This window comes from Triturus cristatus, chromosome 7, assembly GCF_964204655.1.
Source record: "Triturus cristatus chromosome 7, aTriCri1.1, whole genome shotgun sequence".
NCBI classification, from domain to species: Eukaryota; Metazoa; Chordata; class Amphibia; order Caudata; family Salamandridae; genus Triturus; species Triturus cristatus.
This window is the reverse complement of record NC_140590.1, coordinates 1,001,877,475-1,001,896,802: the sequence shown is the minus strand read 5'-3', so window position 1 is coordinate 1,001,896,802 and position 19,328 is coordinate 1,001,877,475. Positions and strand designations below refer to the sequence as shown.

The following is a 19,328-nucleotide window of genomic DNA, read 5'->3' as shown; positions in this document are numbered from 1 at the left end:
GGGTGAGGAGGAGGGGAAAGAGTGGGGGGAGGCAGCTGAAGCGGCAGAGCAGAAGCGGACACTGTATTTTCCTTCTCCAAGTAAGAAGGAAAAGACAGAGTCCTGTTACTTCTCTGCCGCCCGTGAACCATGTGAAATGCAAGCAGGAACAACATTGTTACCTTAACGCTAAGACAAGAAAACAAAAATAGCGCTTCATTGGCAAACTCTGTAAAAGTGGCGCTAATGTGTTTGGATGTTAATTAAAATCAATCTTGCCAGTTTGCTACCACTGTCTTACTTTATTTATCTATTTTTCATATTTTTAACCTTTTATTCCAGGTGCTGCACCTTAAAATTAAAATACGACATTTCCAGCAAAACTGATTTTATTTTTTGGATCCATTTCACAGGGGAGCAAATAAGCGCAGCCTTCGCAGCCGAGACCTAAAAAGCATAAACCCAACCCAACACCGGCTTGAGCATGCCTGCAGTACATACTTGCAAGTCATTTGCAGGAATGTTTGTCATTCGTGTATATCTGTCATGCTCATGTGTCGTGTCTCTAACTGCATCACGTATCTGCCTGCGACGTTTATGTCAATGAGCGTACCTTACTATGTATTAAACTCGTTAGTCATGTGTGAGGCTCATAACTGTGCATGCGTGTTTGAAGTCTACGTGTGTCTCACTCGTGTCTGCTAACATGTGCCGCCCTCATATGTGTGTCAGTCACATTCATAGCTGTGCGCGTGTTTACCATTCATGGCCTGGTCTATCAGTGACTGACATGCACGTGTCACTCCTGCGCAGGTGTCACTATCATACAATCATAGTGTAAGAGATACGTGCTTGCAAGTGGTGTGTACTTTTCTGTCTATAATGTAATATATGCATCTATACATATACTTACCTATCACTATTGTAGATATCGCTTGCATGCCAATCTAGTGAGGGGGTGGATTCTGGGTGGGAGGGGGCTGTGGGGGGTTGTGGTGAGACACGCGACTCCGGTGCTTATGGCAGCCGGTGAGGCCATTTTGATGAGCAGCTGCTGTCAGCAGAGGGGGGGGGTTAATGACATGACCCCTGCTCCCCCCACACACAGGCCAACAATAGGGCTCATACCTGCAATGGTCAGGCTCCAAGTGTAGAACTCCATCGTGTCGTTCATCTTCTGACTCAGGAGCTCCAGCATCTTTCCCGGGTAGCCCAGGACCAGCAACGCCATCATCGGATCTGTGCCGCACCTCATACTGCAGAGAGCGGGCCAAACCCCGAGCCCTGAACCACGGTGTTACAACGCGCTCTGCAGACACACTGTGTGGTCTGCAGAGGAGACCGCGCAGCCGCTGCACCTCGCCCCTTCCCGTCTGAGGATTCTGATGGTGGCTCCCACACTGAGAAGCGGGCGCCTAGCAGCCCATAGCAGACGCACGGGGAGCTTAGTAACGGCAGCCGCACCGCACATAGGAAACGCCGAGCCGAGCCTTGCAGCATAGAAGAGGCGACCCCACGTCCCGCTCCCTTCCGACCGCGCAAAAAAAGGCCGACCCTTCCAATGTAAAAAAAAAAAACACGCCCACCACGTGTAAAAGTGGCGGAAAGGGGAGGGGCTTCAAAAAAGCGTAAGAAGCGAAAAAACACGCCCCCGAATCCGAAAAAGACGGGGCTTGTTTGGAGAGACAATGCTCTTCTCCAATGGCTGACCAGCATTTAAGAGGCCAGCCAATGGAGAAGAGGGAAGAAAGAATAAGAAGAGGGGCGGGTTCAAGCCCCACTTCTGAAATCATTAAATCTCGCGAGCGAGACTGCACAAGCACAGCCTTCGCTAGCCGAGACCTAAAAAACATGGAGGACCCACCGATGAGACCGATTGTCTCTAGTATCAACTCCCTCACTGAGCCCCTTAGTAAATATGTAGACATTTTTCTACAGCCCTTAGTAGTACAACAACGGGCGTATATTAATGATACTACTGCCATGATCCAGAAGATAGAGCGGTTGGAATACAACCCTGAATCACAATACATTGTGACTTTAGATATTGAGGCTTTATATACAAACATTCCACAAGATAGTACCATACAAATGATTAAGAACCTCTTTGGCTAGTGTACATCACAAAATTGAAGACCCTAGATGGTGCGGATTAGAAACATTCATATGAATATCAGAGGAGGGGATCTAACACTAAAAAGAAAAAAACGAGAACAGTTTTACATGTCTAGTTTTAACACTTTAAAAAAAGGACTTAACAGCAAAGAAGACTGGGAGAGGCTCATTTAAAGAAATATTATCTGTTTAATATGAGGCTTATAGTCTTTATTACATATTGATTCTGATAGAACATAATATTATAGGCTTGTGATATCATCAACAGGTTCTCTGGATAATGACACCTTTATCTATAACGGTAGGGATTAGTTTTGCTGGCTTCCTTTTTAATTCTTTTTAATTCTATTTAATATATAGGGGCAGTGAATAGGCCAATGTAACATCGATATTCGTTTTATTTGCTTGTATCCTGTCTTAAAATGGTCGCCATTTTTATGAATAAACCACCCCTCCCAATGGATTTCTGCTCTCATGTACCATAGGGAAGTCACTTGGTTGAGGATACAACCTAGGTATCTTAATGAATTTGCCGTGAATAGTAAATACTTTATTTGATTCGATACACGTTTGTGTTTTGAGACAACCCTCTCCAAGCTGGCCGACATTTGTGATGGACATTGAACACGAACATGCCTTAGTTCACAAATATTACTTTTTTAATAGGTAACCCCCCCCCTTTTCCGTTAATACCCTTTTTAATACATTTTTGAGATTCCGTTAATTTACAATTGAAAATTCGTTCGGTATATATTTGTGGATTTTAAAACCCTTACCAAGATGGCTGACATTTGGGATGGTCATCCAGTACGAACAATTTTTAGTTCATGAAGATTTTGAGAACAGAACCCTTTATGCTGGATCTTGGCATTAATTTAGTCTAAATAGGAATACAAAGCTAGTGGTCCTTTTTTTGATATTAGAAGAATCGGCACATAGATTAATTGTGGATACGTCACGTGATCACCATCACTAACGTATAACAAGCATTTGCAATGCAATAGGTCTCGCATTTATAAGAGTTTGAGCTATTGGCATTGTAAAATTACAATGCCTTTTATTTATGTTTTGGTTTTAAAACAAATAAAAGGCATTGTTATTTACAATGTCAGTAGCATAAACTCGCATAAAAGCAGTGTGTGGAGTGCAGCAGTGTGCGGCGTGCAGCAGTGTGCGGCGTGCAGTAGTGTGCGGCGTGCAGCAGTGTGTGGCGTGCAGCAGTGTGAGGCATGCAGCAGTGTGCGGCATGCAGCAGTGTGCGGCATGCAGCAGTGTGTGGCGTGCAGCAGTGTGTGGCGTGCAGCAGTGTGCGTCGTGCAGCAGTGTGTGGCGTGCAGCAGTGTTTCGTGTAGCAGTGTGAGGCATGCAGCACTGTGTGGCGTGCAGCGGTGTGCAGCAGTGTGCTGCGTGCAGCAGTGTGCTGCGTGCAGCAGTGTCGTGCAGCATGCAGCAGTGAGTAATGCAGCAGTGTGCAGCAGTGTGTGGCGTGCAGCAGTGTGCGGCGTGCAGCAGTGTGTGCCGTGCAGCAGTGTGTGCCGTGCAGCAGTGTTTCGTGTAGCATTGTGCGCCGTGCAGCAGTGTGTGGCGTGCAGCAGTGTGTGGCGTGCAGCAGTGTGTGGCGTGCAGCAGTGTTTCATGTAGCAGTGTGCGGTGTGCAGCATTGTGCGGCGTGCAGCAGTGTGCTGCGTGCAGCAGTGTGGCATGCAGCAGTGTGTGGCGTGCAGCAGTGTGTGGCGTGCAGCAGTGTGCGGCGTGCAGCAGTGTGCGGTGTGCAGCAGTGTGCGGCGTGCAGCAGTGTGTGGTGTGCAGCAGTGTGTGGCGTGCAGCAGTGTGTGGCGTACAGCAGTGTGTGGCGTGCAGCGGCATGCAGCAGTGTGTGGCGTGCAGCAGTGTGTGGCGTGCAGCAGTGTGTGGCGTGTAGCAGTGTGAGGCGTGCAGCAGTGTGCGGCATGCAGCATTGTGTGGCATGCAGCAGTGTGTGGCGTGCAGCAGTGTGAGGCGTGCAGCAGTGTGTGGCGTGCAGCAGTGTGAGGCGTGCAGCAGTGTGAGTTGTGCAGCAGTGTGTGGCATGCAGCAGTGTTTCGTGTAGCAGTGTGCGGCGTGCAGCAGTATGCAGCATGCAGCAGTGTGTGGCGTGCAGCAGTGTGTGGCGTGCAGCAGTGTGTGGCGTACAGCAGTGTGTGGCGTGCAGCGGCATGCAGCAGTGTGTGGCGTGCAGCAGTGTGTGGCGTGCAGCAGTGTGTGGCGTGTAGCAGTGTGCGGCGTGCAGCAGTGTGCGGCGTGCAGCAGTGTGTGGCAGTGTGCGGCGTGCAGCAGTGTGTGGCAGTGTGCGGCGTGCAGCAGTGTGCGGCGTGCAGCAGTGTGTGGCGTGCAGCAGTGTGAGGCGTGCAGCAGTGTGCGGCTTGCAGCAGTGTGAGGCGTGCAGCAGTGTGAGTTGTGCAGCAGTGTGTGGCATGCAGCAGTGTGTGGCGTGCAGCAGTGTGAGGCATGCAGCAGTGTGAAGCGTGCAGCAGTGTTTTGTGTAGCAGTGTGAGGCGTGCAGCAGTGTGCGGCGTGCAGCAGTGTGCGGCATGCAGCAGTGTGTAATGCAGCAGTGTGTAATGCAGCAGTGTGCGCAGCAGTGTGTGGCGTGCGGTAGTGTGCGCCGTGCAGCAGTGTGTGGCGTGCAGCAGTGTGTGGCGTGCAGCAGTGTGTGGCGTGGTTTGTAAACAACAAGAAAAGCGGACATCAAAGGAAGGGTGGGAGGGAACGAGCATATGGGGTGTGAGTTATAACGAAAGTTAATTGTTGTAAGAGGGGATGCAGGAAGTGAGGCTGAGCGTGCGCTGGCGAAAGCAGTCTGCTGCTTTCAAGTCCGATGCCAGATGCCAGCTTCGCGCTTGAATGCCTCACATGCACTGGCCATAAACCGCATTCCTACGGTCTTGTGCCCCTTACTAAATCTCTCTGGATGCGTGAGGCGGCGCACACGCAGGAAGTAACTGGTGGCAAATGGAATCGGCTTGGTTGTGCGCGTAACCGCCACCCGATCCGCCTGGGAAGCCTTTGGGAGCATTTTCTGAAGCCCCTACATAAGTCTCGCTGGGCGATCGCTTACGCGATAGCCAGGCGAGACCTAAAAAGGAACTCCGGGTCAGAGACAAATGCGTATCCTGACCCGGAAGTTGTTCGTTTGTTGTTGGCAAGGAGGCCGTCTTTGCTTTTATCAGGAAAGCGGATGCTAGGTGCAGATATTTTTTGTTAATCGCTGTACTTTTTTGTACCGTTATAATAACTAGTGCTAATTTGTAGACGGCAACTACATAGACAGTATATTTTACTCCATAAATATGGATCTATTTCATTGAACTTATTTGTCTCTGCATTATAGATTATCAATACCATCCTGTACGGACTTGAGCAGTGCACACATATATATATTTATATATATATGGCCAACAATTTCAGATGTTGTTCACAGAAACACACATAGTATTCCAAAATAGACGACCATGAAATTATCAAGTAGTGATTTTTTATTCATGTTCTTTAAAAAAGATACTTTTAATAAGCCATAACTAATGTAGGGCTCACTTGAAAAATGATATAAATAGTCCCCAACTTTAGGACTACTTTGATGTCCTAGTGGTTTTAGTACCAATACTTAATTATGATAAATAGCCATCAAACATTATCATATACCTCGAAATTCGGTTGAGGCTCAAAAAATAAACATTTACTTTTTTTCAATAGGTTTTTACTCTTCTGATTAGATGACCTTGTCGGCGACATAATCAGGTAATATTGTGTTTCACTGTTGCTGCTGCCTATAATATATTTATGATCATAACCAGGGAGTCATTATACTTATACTTACTGATTTATCTCTGTTAGAATAATATCCACGCACAAAATTGCTTACAATACTAACGACGAAGAGTGGATTTAAAGATACAGTGTCCCCTATCGCAGCCTATCAGCCATTAGCACTTGTACATCATTCGATCTATGAATCCCAGGTAAGCCAACTGTTGCTTTATCAAATCTATCGATTTATTCTATTAGTATAGATTCAGTGTAGACTCTTTATATTTTTTAGAGCCTTTTGGATCCACTTGAAGATCAACATTATAGAATGGTGGCCACAACAAACACAATTTATTTTATCTGGCCTCTTATCCTAAGGTACCCATAATTATCTCAAAAGAGTGATATATACGAAATCTCTTTGGAATTATTTTTGAGAGGTATCCACTAATGATCTGGTTTTTCTCAATCTAGAGGTTTCCAATAGGTGGCAGACTTTCCAGCCACTCATCAATAGAAGATCACTTCTACAGAATATATTCATTCATTTGCCCAAATGTTTAGGTATGTGTTACATATTATTTTGGCTTTTCTTAGGAGTTTGTCGTACCATTAGTGTGTAAAATATTATGAGTTTTTAGACGCCTTTGTTTTGTAAAATATAATTATAATTAATTTGATCAGTTGAGAATCATCAGCTACGTCGGTCTAAATGAAAAAAACTACAAAATAACTCTGTTATTTAGATATGTAATAAAGATAATTGCAAAACTGGGGTTGATTAATAACAAAATGTTTCAGTTATTTAGAAAACTGTCCTGAAGAAGGTGATAAATTTACGACTCACCGAAACACAGCGACGACTTTCCTGTTTTCTAATAATACTGTGACTGTATTTTAATTAATGAAATGCCTTTTTTAATTCTGATTTGGTTATTGTGATTATATGAAATGTCCTTTTTATGATTGAATAAATTGTATACATATTTTCTATTTGGTCTTTTATCTGTTTTTGTATGCTCTGTTTTTATTCGCTCTAGTTGTTGCACTGATCCGTTGTTTAACATATTACATACTTGGAAGGCTCTTTGTACTTCTTTTACCACTAGCGCTGTGTACAACATTATAACTAAAGTATCCCAGATACTGTTCAGGGACTTCTTTGTTTTTTCTGTGTATACTTGCCCTGTCGCTATCATCAATATAGGGTACATCCCTTATTTGTTTTTCACTTTTTGCTCACCACGCCATTCCAGTTTGAACCCAGCCATATGCAAATCAGTCTTGACCCTGTCCCCAATGGGAACCGTCCAGCCCTAACTGCCAGGCCAGGTCCTCCCTGGACGAGAAACAAGCATCCTGGGACCGGGTTCTGGGTAACACCCTTCATCAGCCAGGCTAGCTTGAATCCAGTGGAAAAGCAGCAGATTATGTGGTTAATGCATACCTTTAAAATGGTGGAAGCCTGGACTGAGCTGGTACAAAAGCGTCAGAACAGCAGCTCTTGTTCTACTTGTGCTGTTGTGAAAGGTATGAGATGAGGTGTGTGACTGCAGAGCATCATGTTGATCTTACACAGTGGGGGGTAGAAAGGTGACTGTCAATCCTAATGGCAGGGGTATGGGATGTATTGTTCAGAGTAGTACAGCTTGTTTAGCACGCTCGCTGTTTTAAATGTCTGCAAATCTTCACCCATCAGCAATTTAAAGGAATGTGCGTGAAAGAAAATCCATACCCTCCTCAACAATTTCCCGATTAACCACAAACAAAAACTACAACAGAGGCAAATAAATGTTTTTTTTTTTTTAATGTTTAACTAGTGGTAAGCTCTTGCTTCAGATGGAAAACAAGACCTAAAGCAATGGTGACAGGAGGTTCCATGGAAGGTGTGAAGCTTTCATTCAGTTTTGGATTTTAGCTCGCAAACCTTTGCATTCTGGGATTTGTAGTTTGCTCGTCTCAATCTACGCAAGAGATAAAAAAAATGAACACCATACAAAGCATGTATTGCAAAAATCAGACATGGATTGAAAATGTCACATAGCATGGTGCCGCTTGGGACTACCATCCGCTGCTCACATATTTTGAGTCCACACACCATCATGCATCTAAACAAACATCAACAACATTTTTTGTGGTGAATATTGGATCCTTCAGGCATTGCTTCTGGCACAGGCTCTATGCGTTCATTTGGGCTTTCGATGAGTCCTTCTTTCCCTGGCATCTTTTGAAATAGGGGATAAGATCCATCAAGGAAGAGTATGCATCTATGCACTAGATGTCCTGCTGATGCCCGATGCGGAATCTAGACTTAAGTCAATGCATTAATAATTACAACAAAATTGCAATTTATTGATTCCTTGGTGTGTCATTAATTATTAAACGTTTCTTATAGCACTGTAAACTTCTTAGGTGATTTGGAGCCGCCTAAGTATCTCTGGTCCAATGAGACACACCTGTGGCTGCCTCTGGAAACGTTTCGGTTATAAATACACACATCACACAACATGCAACTCCACACTTGCTGTTGTACCTCGTAACATGTTTGAGAGCTGCCACTATCAAGTGACTCGAGGACTGCGCAGAGGCTGTAATCCTACGGAGATAGTGAAGCACTGCAGACCGTAGCATTGCCTTGCACAAGTGTTGAGAAAGCCCTGTACCACCCAGGCCCGCTGCTGCGGGTTCAGCAGTCGTGCTCCATTTTATATAGCGCCAACATCACCCGAAGGTACAAGACCGCATTATATGACCACCACATATTGCACAAAATATTGCCCTTCTCAACGTACAAGCCACAATATTTTTGCGGAGTTTCCTTAACTTATATTGCACAACTGATCACCAACCTAAAACGTACTAAAAAATATATATTATTAATCACACGGGCAAAACATAATGCATTTACCAATGCTTGTTTACTTTCCTGCAAAAGAAATTTTATTGGCCCAATAATATGGCAAGCGCCATGCAGGCTCAGAGATTTGTCAGGAAATGTAAATAATAACTTTGGGGCATATCAACAACAACCGGCGATAATTATCTCTAAGCGCACTTAGCGCTAGGATAATTATCGCCGGCTAGCGTGAATTTTTATCGCTGAGATAGCGTGCTATTAGCAACGCTTATCTCAATAGCGATAAAAATCCTCACGCTAACAGGCTAACGTGAGATTATCGCTGGAAACCCAGCGATAATCTCACGTTACCTTGTTGATAGGGACAGGCAAACTTAGCCATGATATCCTCCTTCCATAGGATATCATGGCTAAGTCAGAAAAATACCAGATGTAAAAAAGCAGCGTTAACCGCGGTTAGCGCTGCTTTTTTGTCTCTAACAGGGTTAGCGACATTCTTGATAATAGGAGAAATGTCGCTTAGCGACATTTCTCCTATTATTTTACTCTGGAACGCCCCCTTTGCATTTCATTAGAGATGCAAGGGGAAGCGTAGAGTAAAAGGGTGCTAACATGCAAATTTGCATGTTAGCACCCTGTTGTTGATAGGGCGCTAGTTTTATCTCTCCTTTTTTGGCTTTTAAAGCCAAAAAAGCTGAGATAAAGCCCTTGTTGATATGCCCCTTATTTTTTTATATAGTGCTTCATCTCATAAATGTCTGCCATTTCTAAGTGCTTTAAAAACAAATATAAATCTCAACGAATTTGATGGTACCAAACTTCAGGTGAATGGAGTGCAGTGTTGGCTGTACCTGCTCATCAGTGCAGAGCTCAGCAGCGTGTGTTAAACTGATTGGGTGATCTGCTGACAGTAAAGCAGGCAAAAGAGAAGCTTATGCATTGTGAGGCCCAGTCATAAAGGCTTTGGAGAATATGTAAAAGAGTACTCCTGTAGTATTCTTTAAGTATCCTTACATTCTGTTGTGAATCAGCCCCAAAGCATCTAAAATGGAAAATAAATGTGAATATTCGTATCCACTTAGTAGAAAGGACTGTGCCCTGTTTGAGCTCTTACTAAATGGGAGTTGGACGTTTAGGGGCGGACTCATAAAGCATGTATGAGTTGGTACAAGGAAGGATGCCCCTGTATTTCCGTTTTTTGTAGAGTACCGGAATAACTACACTTCAGTTCACTTGGAATTTCTGCCCAAGAGTGAATTGGAGGATCAGGCTGTGCTGAGCGAAAGGATTCGACGAGTAACAACTATGAAACCAATCTACCAGGGCAGAGTGTCGTTTTTAATTACACAAGCATAATGTGTCGAACTCATTGCATGGGTTACCTATAGTTTGCAGAGTTTTTCCATTATCTGAATTACTTGGGGGCATATTAACAAGGGCTTTATCTCCGCCTTTTTGGCTTTAAAAGCCAAAGAAGCGGAGATAAACATATCGCCCTATCAACAACAAGGTGCTAACATGCAAAATCGCATGTTAGCACCCTTTTTCACTACGCTTCCCTTTGCATCTCTTTTGAGATGCAAAGTGTGCGTTCCAGAGCAAAATAATGGGAGAAATGTCGCTAAGCGACATTTCTCCTATTATCAAGTTTCACGCTAACCCTGTTAGAGACAAAAAAAGCAGCGCTAACCACGGTTAACGCTGCTTTTTTACGTCTGCTAATTTTCAGATTTAGCCATGTAATCCAGTGGGAGGTGGATTACATGGCTCAGTCCACCATGGGCTATCAACAAGGATATCCCTATCCTTGTAGTTTTATCGCTGCATTACCAGCGATAACCTCCCAAAATGCCGCTATCGCTGGATTTTTTATCGCCTAGGCGGTTAGCGTTGTTAATAACGTGATAACCAGGCGATATTATCCAGCGATAGCGGGCGTTAAAAAAATTAACGCTAAGCGCCCTTAGCGTTAATTTTCCCTGTTCCTTGTCAATATGCCCCTTAGTTGCAAAACATTTTGTCGACCAGTGTTTTTCTGGCCTGTGCGTATTTGTCACAGAGGAGAGTTCAGATGTATCCTTCTCTGCTGCTACATTTTGTTCCACTAGGTTTTACATTTTAATGGACTGTCTTCTGCTTTTTTGTCCTGAACAGACTGCCAAAAACCAAACTTTGCAAACAAAAATGTTGTGAACTACAGATATTTGCTCGAGATCAACACTTATGGGAAAATGCATATATTACTTGTAGACTTAGTGTGAAATATGTGCATACCAAGTAAATAAGAACAAGCACTGGTAAATGCAATGGATTTCGCCTATGTGATTAATAATAAGCTATTTTTGTTGTAAGTTGTAGCTTGGTGAGCAGTTGTGCACTATAAGTTGCTGAAGCTCTGTGAGAGTGTTATGATTTGTTTACTGAGAAAGGCAATACATTGTGCTGTTACTGGTGATACTATAAAGTGGGGCGATTAGGCAAAGTGCGGAGGACAAAGAAAAAAGAACATTAACCCAGACAAGTACGCTTGAAATGGGTGCAGCTGTGGGGGGAATAAGCAAGGCGTGGCGGAAAAAACCTAACATGCACAGCGAAAGCGCGGTACTGGCAAAACCTGAAAAAGTAGTTTATTGTGCAATGCAGTTTTTTACAAATCCTTTTAAATATTTCTCCTAGATTTAACCAAAAAGTTCTACGTTTTGACTTTTAGGGACTCTAGGAGCTGCCCCTCTTCTCAAGGGATTTAAAGTTGAGTATCAAATGTTGAGTAAGCAGAAGAAAAAAGCTCTAATTCTGCATTACACAGCTGGAAATGGGGCAAGCTGAGAACAGCGGTAAGAGTAGGTTTGAAATACACACTGCAGAATTGTTTTGGGGCGAAAGAACATAGATAATTAAAATACAGACCTATTATCTTGAGAGGAATTAAACTTTCCCATTAAAGCTATATCTGGACCCAATGATCGAAGGTTTTATTCGACGTAGTAGAGTGATAAAGCGCTTTTCAACTTTTACAAGAACGTGCTCTCTGAGCAATTGATTGATTGTGAATTAAAACACAAAGACAGTCATGCACATCAAGCAAACTTATATGAATACAAGCAGCAAATACTAACAAGTGAAATAAAACATTACAAGTGCTGAAAGTATATCTATTCAACTAAAAGTTAGAAATGCAAGAATACTTACAACTTTGCAACTCCCTGTGCTGTTTGGGAGGGAGCCACCTTCTCAAGTAAGAGAAGATCACACTTACTTTTGCATTCAAATATATAATTCATTATTCTATGCCATTTTTCCTTTTTCTTTGCAAAATAGAACACCCGTGTGTTTCACAAAGCAGGAATGCACACTTGTAATACAATAGGAAACTTTTAGGGCATATTCACAAAGTAGTGGCGGTGAGAGGCGTTAGCCTCCTTGGCTTAACGCCTCTCACCGCCGCTTCGGAAACGCCAGGCTGCACCCTATTCACAAGAATGTGGTGCAGCCTGGCGTTTCCCCCATCGACGGCGCTAAGTCTCACGACTTAGCGCCAAGACAGGTACCCTTGCTCCAGAGCGCAAGGGTGTCTGCGGGCAGGGAGGTTTGTTAATGCACAGGAAGGTGACCCTTTCTGTACATTTACAAACCGAAAATGCCAGTTTGCTTTTTCCATGTGTGCTGCTACATGCAGCACACATTGAAAAAGCAAAAACGAGGAGAAATAAAGCTTTTCTCCTCATTTAACCACCTTAAGAACTGATTTTTCTAGGTCTTAAGTTTGGCGCTGCCACCTATTATTGCCGCCCTTGATAATAGGCGGTAGCGTCAAACTCAATGGGTGTTGCGGTGGTACGCCCACCGCAACACCCACTGCACGCCCCCTTTCACGCTAAGTTTAGCCTGAAAGGGGCCCTATTCTCAAGGCAGCGTTAAGCCACTTAACATGGCTTTAAGCCACATTAAGTGAGTTAACGCTGCCTTGAGAATAGGGCTCTGGCCCTATCGCCACGGGAACGTAAAAAAAGTGATGTTCCCGTGGCGATAGGGCCTTGTGAATATGCCCCTTTTATTATTTTGAGGTACAGAAAAAAAAAATTCCCCAAGGACATCGTTTTACTGCTTTCACCATCATGCTTAAGAAAAATTCATGCCACTAAACCTACAGTCGGGTATTTACCATGGTTGTGCATTTCAGAGGATCATGCACATGGCTCACTTTTATCAGCAAGAAGCGAAAAAAGGTATAGGGAGAAACATGGCACCCGTGGGACGCTGTGCAAAACATTTATTCATTTGTGTAGCTGATGAAGATGACAAAGCTGGATGACGGGTGTACTGCCCTGTTCGAGATATGTATTTTGCAACTGAAATAACTGCATTAAATCTATAGAAAAAAAACCACTCGCAATAAAAGCAGACGCCGTACTGGAAAATATAAAGTACCCCGAAAAAGCTTACCTTGTGAGAGTCTTGCTGGTTGCAGAAAGCAGCAGCTAAGGGGCCAAACTCTCAGCTGCAGCAGCCGGCCATGTGTTAGCTGCAGAAGCAGCACTAAGGAAACAGGACAAAGTGCTGGTGCGGTTTTAACATGGATGTATAATGAATGCCGCCATCTTAAGCCTAGGCTGCTGCGCTGAATAGATATAACCAAATTAAAGTATGCTCCCATGTACATAACTTCATTGCTGGGACCCGCAACCAAGCTCAAATTATGCAGTTCTGGGGTATGACATGTCAAGCAGGCATAGAAAAGTGATTTCCAGGTGAAAGCGTAAATCAAGCATGCCTTTTTATTTCTACATTTGTATGTTTTTGAGCACTCTCCTCTAAGTGATCAGACTTGTGGGCACGTCCCACTCACAATTTACCCTCTGTTTGCTCTTTTGGACAAGGATTACCATGGACATAAACAATGGACACATTTGTATGTAATGTAAATGCAAACTCACACAGCAGCCAGTCTACAAAGGCTATGAACCATGTGCACTACCATGTAAAAAAAAGAATGCACACAAGAGAACTGTTATAGGTTGTGGTAAAATATCATAGTTACATTTAAATCTACCTGGTCGGTGTCGCACATTTTCAGCTTCCCCGGACTCTTCAGGAGACAGCTTATTAAAAATTAAAACAAGCACGCTTGAAATGGGTGCCGCCATGGGGAGATTATGTAAACAACGCTGTGCAAACAAGGCATAAAAAAAGTTCCACAAAAGCAGATGAAAACAGTACTTTGGCCAGGGGAGACAGATAAGAGAAACACAGGAGGAACAGGAAATAGTATACTACAGCCAATAGAAACAGGAAAAGTAAGTGACAAGCACACGAATCAATGAAAAGTAAGGGAGGGATTTAAGCCCCTTTCAAGATTTAGATTAAATACAATAGATTTCACAAGCACAGCGCAAGTGTTGTGCAGGCGGAAACTAACTAGGCAAAGTGATTTAAAGACAGGGCATTTAGTCACAGGGATCCAACAAAATCTGTATAGAGTGAGGGAAACAGAGGCTCAAGGTGAGAGTTTTAATATGACATGGACTCCTGGATTTTAAACAGTTTGAATGCATCAAAAAATAGGCAACCCTAAGTATAAGGAGTTGCCATAGTCCAAGATGAGGTTAGTAAAGCATTGGTGACTGTTCTACACACATCCAAAGGAAGAAAAGCAATGGCTTTTTTGAACATCCTGATGAGTGTGAAGCAGACACCTGCCACCTGATTGATTTGGACTGTTAATGAAAACTTACGGTCAAAGAGAAAGCTTAGATTTCTAGTTCAGAGGGTCACCGGTAGAAGGCCATAAAGAAGATTGTTTGACAAACTGAATAATTTCATTTTTTTTTGCTGTTCTGCTTAACACACTTGTGGGCCATTCAGGCTGCCATTGAATTTATGCAAGATCTGGGGGCTGATCCAGTGCTCAGATGTTGAGGATGATTTGTGTATCATCGGCATAGGGTAAAACATCAAAGTCAAATGAGTTAACAAGTGGGGCAAGAGGGGATTTATAAATGTTCAACAGTTTGGGGGCTTAAAACAGAATCCTGTGGAACCCCGCCTCTGATTGGAGTGACTGAGGTTTCAACTAGGGAGGAAGAGACTATTTGGAACCTATCACTGAGAAGGCAAGCGAATGGCAGGCCTGCATTTAAATACCAACCACAGAAAGCCTGGCAATCAGAGTGGAATGAGACACCCTATCAAATGTGGCAGGCAAGTACAGTAAGACCAAGGCTGCACTCCATCCATGATTTTTTGGATTTGTCAGAGACCCTTAAAAGTGCTGTTTCCTTGCTGTAGGCGGTAAAAATCAGACTGGGAATGGTCCAGAAGATCATGATTGGCCAGATATTTTGCAAGTTTGGCATTAACATAGTTCTCCAATATTGTGGCAGTGTACTGGAGAGGGGAAATGGGACTTCAGTTACTAAGGATGTTGGGGTCGGCAGTGGGTCTCTTAAAAAAAGCCATGACCACCGTCTCTTTCCAGGTTGGCTGAATGGTGGTGGATTCAAGGCAGAGGTTGCATAGCTTCACCAAGGTGAGACCATAATATCAGAGGCTAGAGTTAGGATATGAGGGGGACATGGGTACTTGGTATGGGCGTGCAAACTGCAGAAATTGAACAGAGTTCTCAGAGTCCTGTTTGCTATCTTACTCTATCGAATATGGCATGTTACATCGCATGTGGCACAACGCATACGATTACAACGCGGTCGTTACAACAGCTGCGTTGTTACAACGCATACCATTATATCACAAGTCGTTTCTACGTCATGCTGTAGGGGTCGCGCTGGACTTAGGAATAGTATAATTTACTATTCCAACTCCAGCCTGCGCAACAGTAGGGAAGGTGTTGGAATAGTAAATTATACTATTCCTTAGTTTAGAGCGCCCCCTACAGCAAGTCGTAGAAACGACTTGCATTGTAATGGCTATAGTTGTAACAACGCGGTCGTTGTAACGACCGTGTTGTAATCACATGCGTTGTACAGCATGCGATGTAAACGCTGCTTCCCGACTCTCTCACTTATCGTGGCACCTGAGAGGAGGGGTAGAAAAAGCAATGCCAGGAGCAAACCAGAAATACTGGATACACCCCGTTGATGGTAAAAACAAATGTGCAAAACTGACCTCTTAGACCTTAATATTAGCCCCATTGCCATAGGACTAACTAAAGGTCGATATAAGGCAACTTTTTCAACAATGTTTGGATCAATTAACCAAAGAGTTGGTGCAAAATATTGTTTTTGCAAATATCATGCTAGACCAAAAATACACCAGTGTAATTTATGTAATCCGATCCCAGTTGGTTTCCCTGTGAATACTATTTCTAGGCGAATACTGTTTCTAATATAAAGAGAGAAGCAGAAGTGAAATCGAATTTTCTCTTCAGCAGCTGAGATGCAAACCAACCAGCAAGCATGCGAAAAATGATCGATTGGTTTCTTCTTTAACAGGTTTCAAACCTCAACTGGTTGGCAATATCTGAAACAAAAAAAGAACACTTCACTGAAAACGTAAAACACGCATGCAAAGCTACATTAGTCTGCAATTTATGAGCATGGAATATTGGACTTATTTTATATGATATGCTTTTCTTAAGGTGAGTAGCAGCTTAACCATGTATTTTGGCAGATGTTGAAAAGGAAAAATAGGAAGAAAACAGTTTTCCATCTCAGGTGGGAAAGCTGCCAGTAAGACGTCCCCTTGGTGCACCGCTGTTGATCCAATAAAATTGGACTAATTAAATTCGTATTGAAACCAAATGGCGTAGGTTCTTAGGAAAAAGTTCAAATCCACAATGTTTTTCTTTATGGTAGAACAGCGCAGGATTTATTTCATCATCCTGGAATACTTCATTTTCAGAGATACATTCCTTGTAATAAATCAGACAATTGAGAGAGGATGCAAAATATTTGCTTTATCCGTAACCCAATGCATTTTGAGCTGGTTTAGCCCTTCATCAGGGGAAAGTTCAATTCTGTAAAAACAAATCAAAGGCAAAGTCGAACCACTAGATAGCCAGCAGCGGAAAACAAGCTGGGTAATCAAATAATGCAGACCACCCTGAAAGAGTCTCTAAAGTGAGGCGTTTACCGACTCATACTATCGCGTATGTGTGCATGCCAACATTTTTTAATTCTCATGCCAAAAGAAATAGAAATACCGTCTTGAGGACAACCTGCTTTTTTTTGTCCGATACATTGATGATATTTTCCTATTGTGGAAAGGCACTGAATTAGAACTCTCAGAGGCCTTTGACCAACTCAATTCTGTCAATCAACGTATACAGTTCACACATGAACTCAGCAGTGCCGAGACTGGTGCATAGTGACCAGTCGGGGTTCATCCCTGCGCGAAATACTACCGCTAATATCCGTCGATTATTCCGATTGCTGGGGGACCCGATGGCGAGGGTACGAGCACCATTTGTCTTATCAATCGATATAGAGAAGGCGTTCGATAGCCTAGAGTGGGATTATTTGTACAGAGCCATGAAGCGTTTTGGTCTAGGGGATGGATATATAGGCTGGACGAAGGTCCTCTATGCCTCAGCGGTGGCGAGGGTGCGGGTGGGCTCCCTCATATCGAGCCAGTACCGAGTGTGCCGGGGTACCAGGCAGGGGTGCTCGCTCTCCCCGCTGTTGTTTGCGCTGGCAATAGAGCCCCTCGCGGCGGAGGCCAGAACAGGCCGATATTACAGGGGGCTGGACTACAGGGGGACCCCGCAATTTATTTCACTATATGCAGATGATTTGCTTCTGTTCTTGGAGGACGCCGCCGGCGCGCTGCAAGGAGCGGAGAGACTGCTCGCGAGATTTGGCAGGATATCTGGGCTGCAAGTAAACCGGTCCAAGACCTGTTTGTTCCCGCTGCGCCAGGGCGAGCCACGTCCTGTCATCCGACCACTGCTCAACTGAGAGCCTAGTTGCCTTAAATACTTAGGAGTACATATCTACCACTCTGCTGTGGATATACTGGAAGGCAACGTGGGACGCTGTATACGGGCGCTGAAGGGCAGCATGTCCTTTTGGGCCACACTGCCGCTCTCGGTAACGGGGCGAATCTCCTTACTAAAAATGGTAGCGTTGCCGCGTCTTCTATATTACTTCCGCACGCTCCCGGTGTGGATACCGGGCTCTGTGTTTCGACAGCTGCGATCGTTGTTGGTCTCGTTCCTCTGGGGCACAGGACGGCGCAGAATTGACATGGCGACTCTGACCCGGCCTAAGGACGAGGGGGGACTAGCGGTCCCAGATTTTGAGCTTTACTATCTGGCGGCACAGTTACAGGTCTTCACCCAAGAGGAAGCAAGAGTATATCGGGGGCCGGAGCAAGACAGGGAAGGAGGCACCCCCCGCCATGTACTGGCATATATCACACTGCAGCAGAGGCTGGCCGTCGGAGACTTGTCAATGGAGGAACAATGCTGGAACCGATCACAGAGCCGAGCGGGAGTACGGCGCCCGTATGCACCGGAGATCCCGCTGGGAATGATAACGGCGCTCCCGCACGGAGGGGATTGGTCGGGGTTACAGGTGTGGGAGGAGGCGGGCCTGCAAATGTTGGGTGACTTGTACGAGGAGGGAGCGTTGGTCCCTTATCAGACTCTGCAGGAGCGGTTTGATCTTCCGCGGGGAGACTATCTGATGCACGCGGCGGTGACTGGAGCGATGCGGGAACACTGGGGAGAGGGGCTTCTAGAGCCTGCCACATCGGCGGCTTGCCAATACACCATGATGTCTGCTGGCACTTATAAAGCGGTGGCCTGTCTGTATTCCAGAATGTTGCGTGAAACCTTGCAGCCGCTGGCGTCGTTGAAGGCGAAATGGGAGCTGGATATCCAAACGGAGATCCCTGACACCACATGGGCGGGCATAGTACGGAGGGCCAGGAAGAGCACGAGGAACGCACGCTTCCAGTTGATACACTTTTATATTCTCCACAGGGCCTACCTAACGCCGGGTAAAATTGAGAAATATTTCGGGGTAGAGGATGCGGCGTGCCCTAGATGTGGCGCGGTGGGAGCGGAGTTAGGTCATATGTTATGGGACTGCCCTCACCTGCGCGAATACTGGAGGGACGTGGGCGAGACACTGGCTAAGGTAATGGACAGGGAACTGCAATTTAACAAAGCTGTCTGTGTCCTGCACTGGTTCCCTCACACGCCCAAGAACAAGACCACAAGCAAATTTATAGACATGGGCCTCCTCTTGGCAAAGAGAGAAGTGACGAGGCTCTGGAAGTCGACGGCGGGCCCTACACATAGGAGGTGGATTAAGGAGCTACAGAAATGGGCGGCCAGCGAAAGCACACTCAGATACCAACTGGCGAGTCGTGGGTCAGATGATAGGGCGCTGGCGGTGGCCACAGAGTGGGAGGTGCTGGTGCAGGCCCTGCGCAGTAGCGAGATGGAGGTGGAAGGGGAGCCATCTGATACTGAGGACGATCCCCGGGCTGTCCTAACCACACATACACAGTAGATAGTCCTTTACTTCTGACACGTAACCAGGCACACATGCTAAGGCAGAGAACAGTCGTAGGGGGGGGCACTGGAGGGTGGAGAGGGAGGGGGCGAGGGGGTAGGGACAGGGGAGGGGGA

At 44.9% G+C, this 19,328-nt stretch overlaps 2 long non-coding RNA genes across 2 annotated transcripts in view; both read left to right on the top strand.

Annotated features, from left to right (window-relative positions):
• Positions 1-19,328, top strand: part of LOC146810987 (uncharacterized) — a 1,144,084-nt gene that overhangs the window by 416,460 nt on the left and 708,296 nt on the right. The gene's annotated exons all lie outside the window — the stretch shown is intronic.
• LOC146810989 (uncharacterized) lies at positions 5,850-6,736 on the top strand. The gene is made up of 3 exons (XR_014966664.1): positions 5,850-5,871; positions 5,968-6,092; positions 6,173-6,736. It is a non-coding gene; the product is annotated as an uncharacterized LOC146810989 (long non-coding RNA).